Consider the following 12,864-nt stretch of genomic DNA (forward strand, 5'->3'; position numbering starts at 1 on the left):
AGAGTATGGAGAGATACCAAGTCTGATAGGAAAGGTGAATAGTGGCACGGAAAGTTTCCTGATGAGCAGGGACAGGTTAGAGATCCGCTATCCTCAAGGAAGCCTCCCTTCTTGAGACAGGACGAGCTAGGCCGCACATCACTCTCTGAAACAGACACTGTTGGTACATCTCTACCCGCTGCATCTCTGCCTTTGAACTTAATTGTGAGTGTTTTTCCCAAGAAGCATTATCCCACTGGGGTGTTTGTAACTTGGCATTTTCTTCAACATAAGTTCCAGGATTTATTGCAACTGGACTCTGAGCCTTTACTGACTTAGCACCATGCTGCGCCTCCCCATGGGTGCTTTTTAACAAAATATTTTCTTGTTTGTTTACTGATCCTAACTGTTTTAGAACATATTTGACCAATGTATAAATAAGCTTATATGAATGGGTTTTTTTTACGAAAGATAGGGAAATATTAGTGACACAACACCTATACAGGAACAAGCTGCCTGTGCTCATGCTTTCTACTAGCCCACTTATGCTGTGCCTACTTTTAAATCAGGTCCTGCTGGGTAATTCCTGTAGCATTTTCCCCATAGGAGATGCTGGTAAGTAAAAGCTTCTACAGTTTCCAGCAATGACCAACCTTGACGGTTTACTCTATAACACAATGAAAGATCAATGGTAATGAATGGACTTTATCAAAACTGGCAACAAGTGTTAGTTCTCTTTACCGCCAGTAAACAGCCTAGTTTAAAATGCACTGGGTGAGTACTGAATGAATCTGCAAGCTATGACAATAATTAAACAAATATTTCCTAAAACCAGATTGAGAGATATGTGGCTAACTATTGGGGCCTAATTGCTATCTATAAACATAGCTAACCACTGGCCAGTGGGGGATCTGCACACAGCCTGCCAGTGTTGGTTCATTTTAAACACTGCAGTGGAGCATTCACCCTCCAGGCAAAGGTATTTGTAATCCATAGGGTTAAATTGGTACTTCACAAAGTGTCTCAAAGTAACAGACAGTAAAGGATGAGTTTATCCTCCCTTGGAGGCAGACGGAGTGCAGGCTGCTGTCTCTTTCACCACAATGCAGTTGGTGGGGTGTCTGTGGTCCACATGGGTCTCTGGCTCCAGATGGCAGTCTGAACATCCTGTTCCTGGCTTGTGTTCTGAAGTTCTGGGTCTCAGGCCACCTGTCCCTGGTGCCTAGTAGGTTCCCCTGGAATCTTTGCTCACAGATTGCACTCTGCTGCCTCCCAACCTGCTCTCTCTCATCTGGCTCCTGGCCTCTCTCGTTCCTCTTTTCCCCAGGCTAGTATCCCCATGGGTCTGGTGTGTGGGATTAAGCCTTGCTGGGCAATCAGAGTCTTTGCCCCCCATGTTGCTACCCCTAGCAACATGGAGGGCAAGAACTCTGATTGGCTTAAGTTCTGCCTTCCTTTTCTCCCCTTTCCCTGTGCTCTGTCAATCACAGGGGAAAATGAGCTGCTATGAGATTGTGATGCTCTGCTGTGCTGCCAGCCAGGACTAGATATCAATTTTTTTAATTAACACTTAATGTTTTCTTTTACAATATTTTTATTGTATTATAATTGTCAATAACTTATATGTAGCAACCAAAAAAAGGTATGAATACTTCCATTTGGTAATGTAGTCCTTAACTTCCATGCCAAATTGCTTTGTCATATATGCAATCCTTTTAACACTTATTTTTATTAGTTTTAGAATTGGACCGAAATGATCAGGAAATCCTTAGTAAATTTCATGTACTGATTTTATTATTGATAATTGATTTTTGTTCTATTATGCATTATAGTATACATCTGCCTAATATAGTCCCTCAATGTAAGCATTTTAAAAATATATTTTATAAAGAAATATCTAATTATAATTAAAAGGAAGAATAAAAAAGGAAAAACAAGGCAGGAAATACATTAGTATTAAAGGCTGCATATGAAATTGACTGGCAATATGTATCTGGTCCTGTATCTCTTCTCAATGTTTAAATTTAGACCTCGGATCTGAAAATTATGGTCTGAACAGATGGATGTTCTTCAGCAGATTGGGCTCTTAGACAGAATAGATCTGAATGAAAGAAAATCTCAAGTTTTAATAGGCATAGGCAAACAATTTAACCACACATGGAAATTCTTGAAGCATTACAGGAGATGAACCATTCTGCCTCGAAACTGTCACTTACTGAACTAGACTGCTGCTGTCAAATTCTGTATAAAAATAGATAAACATTTCAAGATATTCATGATAAAAAAATGTTCTCATTTGCAAAGCAGAAATTTCATACAAAGCAAAAACATGGTTCAAGGCATGAATATATCAATATGCACGGTGGCCTGGAGAGTACAAGGGTACTGTCATTAAATAACCTACCTGAAGAAGGCTTCCAGAAATTAGAAAAGGTAAAGAATCCCAACAGCCATGTGAAGTCTATGTGTTGGTAAAGTATACAACTCATCATACACATGATGTGGTTGTGAAAGGCCTGCTTAAAGTAGAGACTTGTTAGCTGCCTCTTCCTGACTTAGTACTTCTTAGCTGAGTGTACAGATAAATAGGACCCATCTAAATATGGGGCAAGATGATTGCTTAGTAATGCAAAAGTATATCCAGTTACTAAAATAGGATAGTCAAAAAAAGACACAGAGTAATGTTAACTCGTTAATGATGAAGGTAAAACAAATCTTAAAGTGTATTTCCACATTTGCAGCCAAACTGGGAAAACCCCATACTTTGTACATGTTACACATTCCAATTAACATACTACAACTTTAAATAAAATATTTTAAATTTGCAGCCTACCTTTTTTGAATTATGAGGGAGCTGTGTTTGCCATAATGAACCATGTCTGTTCTATGCTAGCAGATCTTATCATCAGTTGTAAACTAGATCTGTGTGTCTTAAAAAAGAAGTAATTATTTAGATGTTAGGCTTCTCCATTGTATTGTAAGTTGAAGAGGAGAAGCGTGTTCAAAAATGCATGAAACTTGCTAAAAAATGTTAGCAGTCCGCAATGAAACCTTCTCCTAAAAAAACATCTGAAAGGTAAGAAATGTATATATCTTTTGATGATGTGTGAATGTAACACATAAGAAACACATACAGGGGATTTATCAAATTTGACTGTAAAAGTGGATATACACAGCCTGAACTTGCAGCCTTGGTCTATGTTGATAAAACTGAACATACTGTATCTTTGCATCTACTTAACATATCTGGGTGAATTAAGTCTTTTTTTTTTCAGGACAAATTGGGCCTTCATTTGGTGGTAAATGGTAATGGATATCTCCTGATATTTTTTATTATCAAAGAACCAATACAATGCTAGAAACCAGTGCTTGTGACATGAAAAATATATGAATAAAACTTTACAAAATTTAAACAATAGTGCAAATATAAATCCAAAATATACCAAATCTGGTGTAAATTAAATTGTGCCAGTGATCTATTGTCCACAAAATAAAATGACAAAGTCTGTGATTGTTTCATAGAAATCCAACAGTGCTTCTACCTTTGTGCTCTCTATTTTCAGGACAGATTACAAGACAATCATGACCCCTTTTAAATAACTGATTTATGCTTTTCATAAAAAAAAAATATGAATAGCAGGAGATTCTAGATATCCCCTTTCCTCCAGATTTTTTTGTATAGAACATAGACAGGTCAAAAAGAAAGATCCCCTCCCCCCTCCCCACTTCTCAGTTTAGAAATAGATTTTTATAACTTTAGATTGTATGCCCCTTGAGGGTTAGGGACTGATCTGAATATACAATTTGTATGTAAAGCGCTGCGTAAATTAACGGCGCTGTATAAGTACCTATAATAAATAAATAAATAAAAAACCTGTGAGTTACAAGCAAGTCCAATATGCACATTTCAGGTCAGCAGGACATTCAAATTGTTCTCCTCTTTATTGAGACATTCTATGTACATACAGGACCATAGCAACCTTCGCTCCTTATCCTCTCAGAACTAGCATTAAAATATAAGCAGTACAATAGTGTTGTAACATCTACAGTAAAACACCAATATTTAAAGTATTATACATACATAGCTCACATACAGGCAGTCCCCGGGTTAGCAGTTTGTAACTCAGGGACTGCCTATACTCACATATAACTGTCCCTTTAAATATACAAGTCCCAGATACTCTATATAAGTAAAAGACTCAACGGACTGTCTTAGGGTAACAGCAATCAGCAGGACATCCAGATCATTCCTGTCTCCTCCAGTAAGCCATATGTACTTCTCACTTCCACTCTCCAGATACTGTTGCCCTGTAGCTCCTCCACCACTCAGAACTGGTATTAGGGCAGATATTGTCACCCAAAGCTCCTACACTGGTATATTCAGCCCAGTGCTGGTCAACCTATCTGTGCCACTGCCGGACATTTATAATAATGACTATCTTGAATTAATGCCCCCTCTAGTGTCCAGTTACAATAATGACATTGTGTTTAATGGCACAGAGAGAGAAGAGGATCTCATCGCGTTCAGGGGATTGTGGGACATGTAGTCTGGATGGGAGAGACTTGGCAGGAACCGATGCTGCTGGGAACTACAGGTTCCAGCCAGCTGGAGGAGGAGAGGTGAATGTTGGGGGAGAATAAATAAGTCACACTCCGGAGAATGCTCTTCCTCTTTGGACTATGGGCTGAAGCTGCAAACAGGGATCAAGCTGCTGTGGAAAGCTGAGCAGGCCATGCAGTCCAGACAGAATTGGAATCTTTGGCGTGGGAGTTATTGACCATCCACTAGAATATCCGTCTGCAGTTTCCTGTCGGCAAATGTGACTGAACCGAGACGTATCGTCACCATCTCATCCACAACGGAATCCCAGTGTCACAAGGCGCTAGGCCGAGCGCCCAACGTCAATTGTAGGTTCTGCGGGAGCTTTCCAGGACAACCTGGAAACCTTGAGCTGAAGTATCATCAGGATTGCTGAGCGGGCAGAAGCCCACACTGTGTACACTCTTCACTAAGGGACACTGCATGTAGACACCTTTTATACCTCACACCTACTTACAAGTATGAGACCTTTACCTCGAATCAACTACATAAAATATCTATTATTGCTGGTCGAAAAGAAATCCTTTGGGCCCTTATTGAGCTAGCTGAAGACCCAGGACATTCCTTCTACCAGGACTCTCCTTGATACTCATCAATCCCAGGACCCAGGACTTATCCATGTACATATGTTAAAGGGGGACTCTATTTAAAACTGTTCTTAACATAGCTCACACATTTAATATACAGAGTGTGCTGCTTTCAGGACCTGTGGCATCAGGACTTTGAGGGAGCAGACTGCCATCATAAAGTCTTCCTCTTTCCTTTTTCTACCTGAAGTCGGAGGCCCCTTTACTGACAATATTTGAGACCCTCTTTGATGTATTGTGTTTATCTCTTCCAAGTTCACCTGAGGTCATGGTTTGAATTTCCAGCAGGGTGGTACTCTGGTAACTGTTATTTACTGTTTACTGACTGAATAACTTAGTAAAAATTCAACTGCATTACTGCATTCAAGTGTCTGTGCAACTGTTTCCTGTGTGCATTATGTCTGAACACAGGGCGTCAGAGGTGTCGGGTGGGTTGCAAGACCAGGGCAACCTTTAGGGGCCCACGTCTTACAGCAGCCCTCATAAGGGTAGCACTATATTTGGCAGCTCATCCAGGATACCCTCATGGTTGACCTTAGCAAGCAAACTGATGAGAGATGGAGAACGGATGGACCCAGCCACCACGGCTGTGGGGCTGGGAGCAAGGTAGTCGACTGGAGCTGTGTACAGTGGTGGAAATACCTGGGAGTGAATGGATGGAAAGGGAGATTCGACAGATAGTGAAGAGAGCTGAGCCAGCGCAAAGGTCGAGCCTGGCCTAATTGCACCCGTGGTCTGCTAAAGTGGAGGGAGACTATACCGGTCTGCTTCAAAAAAGACATTGTGAGTTTGCCGGAAGGGGTTGAAGCTTGAATAATACCCCTGATGCTTACTGGAGACCCTGTAGAAGATCACTTGCAGGATGGAACGGTGAGCCAGGTGTCGGTGGAGACTGATGTATCCACGGCCAGTCTGCCCTCTGCCAATTTCTACACTGATATGAGCAAGCTGGTGGAGAGCTTAGTAAAGAATAATGCAGCTTCAGTGAGTCAGTGCTTTATTACATAAAATGTCCTCACATAAAAAAAAACAACTAACTAATCCCTTTGAAAATTGCAGACTGGCACTTTTGGGTGCGCCAGAGCCAGGGGCGGACTGACCATTAGAGCACTCGGGCACTGCCCGAGGGCCCAGGGTCAGTAGGGGGCCTCATGAATTGCCCCTGGTACCTTTTATAGGCTTTTTTGGGTGTGCTTTGAGTGTGGTCAAGGACACAGGGGCCCCATGATCCCCTATTGCCTGGGGGCCCCATGAGTTGTCAGTCCTCACTTGGTCAGAGCTGTTTTTGTGTCTTTGCACACATTGTAAAAATCATTTGTGGCCTGAAGATTAGTTAAAACCCCCAAACAGTATATATTTTCTGAAAGCAGAGATCCTGGAAAATTAAATCATGCTGTCTCCAGTTTTTTTATGTCACACATTATTTGTGCAACAGTTTATTAAGAGCACATTTTCAGTAAAAATAGTTTTAGAACTCACAAATGCAATATATCGCCTAGTTTTTTGGGTAAAATATAATAGATGAATTTGCATCTTAAAATAGATACCCAACATTTCAAGCTTGTTTATCTTTAATTTTTTTGCCAAAGAAAGCTGTTTTTTTTAAAGAAATAAAACAGACTTTTGTTTTCCCATGCTTGTCTTACTGATGCCTAACTTCCCCCAATCCTCACTATTGGTGAAGGATGCAGTGGGCATATGGAGGGGTGTAGGACAGTCCCAGGCACTGGGCTAAAACTGCACAAGCGATAATCAGCAGCAAAAGAGATGGAAGAACCAGTCAAGCAGTTAGGGCTAGCATCTGCAGAACAGTTTGCTGGTTGGACAGATTGTGGTCTTAAAAAATGCAGTGACCCAGCAAGCTGCATGGCTCTACAATGGTTCCCATACAGCAGCTGACCCATGGAAAGCTATGCTCCCTACAACAAATAACAGTGGTGGACAGTGCTGATGCCTGTCTGATGCTGTTTGAGCAGATTGTCTCTAGAGACATGTTAGCTGGATCTGATTGGGCAGATATGCTGGTCCCTTTTCTGATTGTGGAACCCCAGCAGGCATACTTTGACTTGGGCCCAAAATCAGCGTGACTAAAAGCTGTTAAAAGCTGAAATACTGGCTGAGATGAGGCTGACTCTTCCCTTGACAGCCAGCCGTGTGTCTGTACTTTTGATTTGACTAAACCTGCTTCTATGTAGCTGTATAACCTAGTGTACCTACTTTAAGACTGGCTGCAACATGAGGTGCTGAACCCCACTTCCCAGGATTATGGAGTAGGTCTCCCTGAACCCTTTTGTTTGTGGTCTTCCCAAGGAACTGTACCACTGGATGTCCCAGTTTGAACTGAAGTTCAAACTAACTGAAGTTCAAACTGGGATGAGATTATATCGACACTTGCTTCTGGGTCCCAGGCTGAGAGGCCTGATACCTTGTGAATACAGGAGGTTGGCCACTCAGCACAGGCGCCGTTTAGAGAATGCTTAGCATCTTCTGAATGAGTGCAAAGCATTCTCTGATTGGGTGATGCAGTGATGTTGTGCATTCCACCTCATCCAAATTTTGTTTGCTTAATTTTTCACGTGATTTTTGTAGGCCATGTTTACCTTTTATGGTGCACATATACAGTATGCCTTAAAAAGGTAGTAAACTCTCTCCCTCCTATGCTGCTTTTTAATTAGGCCATTATATTAAGTTCTTCTGACGCATTATACATTATAATTTAGCTCCAATTGCATGTTCCTTACTGTGTTTAAGATGTTTGAAAATTCATTCCTCCCGGGAATTAATTGTTTTCCGTGTCTGTAGCACAAAATACTTCCGCCCTTTCATGTAGCCCTTACTATAATCATTTCTTAGCCAAGCCTCCTTCTAGTTCTGTGGTTGACAATGTGGTCTCGTGGTATTGGAGCGCAGTGCTGCAGGGAGCAGATATGATGGTCATGGCATACTGCTCAATGGACTGACAGCACAAAGAGTGTGCCATGAATTGCGGGAGAGATGCGCATGCGCCGGTGACATCATTACAGAGAATGAGATGGATTACAAGCAAACTGAGCAAGTATGGTGACATCTGAGTACAGCGATTAATAGTGCTTTTAATGCTGATTTATATGTGCCAAAGTGATGAGAGAGGGTTTACTACCACTTTAAGGTGTATCTTTAGGCAACATTTAGTTTTTTTTAGTTTGGGTTAGATACCATGTCAAGATTTATTGTTGTGTGTGTCACAATTGCTGAGAATAATTTCTTTATTTTCACTGGTGCCCGCTGTCACCAAATAAAGTGAGGGAAAAAGCAAAGAGCTGTCCCCAGAAATAGAAGTAAGAGTAAATATTCCAACAAGGATGCTAGTTTCAGGGGCAACTGTCCCTCAATTTGGGAGATTTCTTTAAATTTCCTGTTGTGTCACTGGGACAGGAAGTGAAGGATAATTCCCCATTTATACACAGACAACAAAAAAATAACCTGGTAGGGGTTTTAACCTTCTACTCTATCCTACACTAACCAGTTCCGTGCCACCCTATAGCAGAAATACTGCTACAGGGAGGCACGGGTACGCAACATCACGTATATATACGTGATTTTGCAGTTCCTTGGCTGTCAATCACCTGGTCCCGGCCGGTGATTACTTGCTGGCAACTGGTGATCGCCGAGTATCTCCGACGGGGGAGAGACCTACACCGTGTTCCAAATTATTATGCAAATTCTATTTAAGTGTCACAAAGATTAAATATTTTGTTTTTCAGTTTAACTCATGGATGGCATTGTGTGTCAGGGCTCTTTTGATCACTGAAAACAATCTCGGACACCTGTGATAATTAGAGTGAGCCCAATTTAAGGAAAAACTACTAAAGGACGGTGTTCCACGTTATTAAGCAGAGCACCATTTTCAAGCAATATGGGGAAGAAAATGGATCTCTCTGCTGCCGAAAAGAGTGAAATAGTTGAATGCCTTGGATGAGGTATAAAAACATTAGATATTTCATGAAAACTTAAGCGTGATCATCGCACTATTAAGAGATTTGTGGCTGATTCAGAGCACAGACGGGTTCGTGCAGATAAAGGCACATTGAGGAAGCTTTCTGCCAGATCCATGCATCGGATCAAGAGAGCAGCTGCTAAAATACCATTACATAGCAACAAACAGATATTTGAAGCTGCTGGTGCCTCTGGAGTCCCACGGACATCAAGGTGTAGAGTCCTCCAGAGTCTTGTGACTGTGCATAAACCTTCTATTCGGCCACCACTAACCAATGCTCAGAAGCAGAAATGGCTGCATTGGGCAGAAAAATACATGAAGACTAATTTTCAAACAATCCTGTTCACTGATGAGTGCCGTGCAACCCTGGATGGTCCAGATGGATAGAGTAGTGGATGGTTGGTGGACGGCCACCCTGTACCAACAAGGCTGCGACGTCAGCAAGGTAGTGGTGGAGTCATGTTTTGGGCCGGAATCATGGGAACAGAGCTGGTCAGACCCTTTAGGGGCCCCGAAGGTGTAAAGATGACCTCTGCAAAGTATGTGGAGTTTATGACTGACCACTTTCTTCCCTGGTACAGAAGGAAGAACTATGCTTTCCATAATAAAATCATCTTTATGCATGACAATGCACCATCTCATGCTGCAAATAATACCTCTGCATCAATGGCTGTTATGGGGATAAAAGGAGAGAAAGTCATGGTGTGGCCTCCATCCTCCTCTGACCTCAATCCTATTGAGAACCTTTGGAGCATCCTCAAGCAAAAGATCTATGAGGGTGGGAGGCTGTTTACATCCAAACAGCAGCTCTGGGAGGCTATTCTGACATCTTGCAAACAAATTTAAGCAGAAACTGTCCAAAAACTCACAAGTTCAATGGATGCAAGACTTGTGAAGCTGCTATCAAATAAGGGGTCCTATGTTACAATGTAACGTGACCTGTTAAAATGTTTAAAAAGTTAAAATGTTGTTAAAAGTTTGATTGAAATAGCTTTTGATTTCAGTAAATATGCTGCAAACACAACAAATAACAATTTTTAGTTCTTTACAACCTATAAAGTGTTTTGAAACTTACTGTGCGTAATAATTTGGAACAGTGCATTGGAAGTATTTTATGTTTAAAAAAAATCCTGTTATCATTAGGAGGTTTGTTCAATAAAATTTGAATTGTACTCTTAATAGTTGATAACATGAGAATTATGCTGACTGTTATTTACATCAATTATTTAGGTAAATGAGAAAAATATCATTTGCATAATATTTTGGAACACAGTGTATATGTAAACAATACAGATCTCTCCCCTGTCAGCTCCTGCACACTCCTGCACACTGCATAGCAGAGCCATACAAAGCAGTGTGCTTACAGTGAAGCACACACCCAGCCCCCAAAGTGAAACAGAACACAACCCTTTGATCGCCCCAGATATTAACCCCTTCATGCCCAGTGCCATTAGTACAGTGTCAGTGCTTTTTTTATTAGCACTGATCACTATATTGGTGTCACTGGGGATGTCAGTGATACCAAGTCAGTTCCCCCCAGTGTCAGAATGCTACCCGCAGTCCCGCTATAAGTTGCTGATTGCCGCCATTACAAGAAAAAAAAAAATAATACATTTTGGCCTACATTTATGGCGAAATTTGATTTTTAAAATTTTTTTACTGGATGTTTATAGCAAAAAGTAAAAAACTTTTGTTTTTTTTTTATTTGTCGGTTTATAGCGCAAAAAATAAAAAACACACAGGCTATCAAATACCACCGAAAGAAACCTCTATTCGTGGGGAAAAAAATATGTAAATTTCTATTTGGGTGCAGCGCTGCATGACCGCGCAATTGTCGGTTAAAATAACGCAGCGCTGTATTGCAAAAAATGGCCTGGTCAGGGGGGTGGATCCTCTGGAGGGCAAGTGACTAAAAATGTTTTTAGTATAAATAAACTTTAATTATAGCTATTAAATTCCTTGAATCTAGCAATTGCCATTTGATAACAGCCCACCTTAAAGGGTAATTGCACTATAAGGCTCCATTCACACTTGAACGTCTTGTAGCTTGAAGCTCCAAAAACTCTCAAACGTAAAAAATCAGTTGTTCTCTATGTTGCCTGTTCGCACTGCATATATGTGAACTCAGCCTGAAGCTTGAAGCTTAAAGCTCCAAAAAAAACTCAAACTTAAAAAAATCAATTGTTCTCTATGGTGCCTGTTCGCATGATCAGGTGTGATCAAGCACCATAGAGAAAAATAGATTTTTTTGAAGTTTGAGTTAAGTTTGCGGTGCGGTATATTGCATGTGATTCGCACAGGAACCGCACCACAATCCTGTGCAAATCACATGCGATTTGTGTGCATTTTGCAGACTGATTTCAGGGTGTTGGTAACTTAACATACACACTTGCAGCAGTTCACATGAACGGGGTGTGATTGTGATGCGGTGCGGAATTTGATGCGAAATCCGCACCACATCAGTGTGAACCCAGCCTCAAGCTACAAAATGCTCATGTGTGAATGCAGCCTTAGGACAGTAGGAACACAGAAAACTCACAGATCAACAGGCACACAATCAGTAATTATTACAGGGAGATCTTTCTGACTCTTCCAAGCAGGCTCAGCCTATAATTAAGGGGTCACTTTTAGGATGAATTCTACTTTTCTATGTTAACATGTTCAGGGCTAAACTTTAACTTCCCTGTCAGGGTGACTTTGAACTCCACTGAAGCCTTTCCTGGAATCATGCCATTATCTGGTTACCATTTTTTAGTTCATTACTCATAGAACAAAAAGTAGGAGTGTCTAGAAGTGTACTCTGGCTTCTGTTCTGAATGAACGTTCTGTGTAACAGAGGCATGAAAAGTGTCAGGAAAGCAAACTGCAGATGGGAAGAGGAACATACCTGTTATGGGGAGACATAGAAGCAGCGCTTGTGAACTGAAAGAAGAAAGGTACTGTACGAGGGCAACAGGAAATACAGAAAAGTCTCTATAGGCAGCAATAACATTCCGAGCAAAGCAATAGGTTGTGCCTGAAGTTTCTGGTTTCGACATGAAGCAACTTATTTCCTCTGTTTACCAGCATTGTGCCACTCAACCATGCCCTGACTTCTCTCTCTGGGAGCACATCTGCTGTTTAGGTATGCATGGGAACCACAGCATAAAATAGTGTGACACCTTATTTCCTTTCATTTACTATCGCTTCCCTTCTATTCTATCTAATCTACTATATAGGCATCTCAAAAACACAGCCTTATTCCTTAAACAATGCAAGGAGCAGTGCCACCTGTAATAGTACTCTATGCATATTATAAACAATATAGTACCCAGGGGCGGACTGACCATTTGGAAACTCGGGCACTGCCTGAGGGCCCGGGGTCAGTAGGGGGCCCCATGAGATGTCCCTGGTACCTTTTTCATAGGCTTTTTTGAGTTTGGGCAAGGACACAGGAGCCCCATGATCCCCTATTGCCCGGGGGCCCCATGAGTTGTCAGTCTGCCCCTGATAGTACCGTATGCATAATATAAACAATATAGTACCCTATGCATGTTATAAACAATATAGTACCCTATGCATGTTATAAACAATATAGTACCCTATGCATATTATAAACAATATAGTACCGTATGCATATTATAAACAATATAGTACCCTATACATATTATAAACAATATAGTACCCTATGCATATTCTAAACAATATAGTACCCTATGCATATTATAAACAATATAGTACCC

The 12,864-nt window shown here is 41.1% G+C and overlaps 1 protein-coding gene and 1 long non-coding RNA gene across 5 annotated transcripts in view; one reads left to right on the plus strand and one right to left on the minus strand.

Moving 5' to 3' along the window:
• Positions 1 to 12,864, minus strand: part of LOC149462265 (uncharacterized) — a 60,230-nt gene that overhangs the window by 19,631 nt on the left and 27,735 nt on the right. The gene's annotated exons all lie outside the window — the stretch shown is intronic.
• SYK (spleen associated tyrosine kinase) overlaps positions 11,965 to 12,864 on the plus strand; it is a 189,887-nt gene continuing 188,987 nt past the window's right edge. For 2 of the 4 annotated variants that reach the window (XM_089677146.1, XM_089677143.1), the window contains exon 1: positions 11,975 to 12,078. The gene's annotated coding sequence lies outside the window, so the exon portion shown is untranslated. The other 2 variants (XM_089677147.1, XM_089677144.1) reach the window with 2 other exon arrangements.

Source organism: Staurois parvus, unplaced genomic scaffold (genome assembly GCF_062004578.1).
Source record: "Staurois parvus isolate SC_StPar_1 unplaced genomic scaffold, SC_StPar_1.0 ptg000178l, whole genome shotgun sequence".
NCBI lineage: Eukaryota > Metazoa > Chordata > Amphibia > Anura > Ranidae > Staurois > Staurois parvus.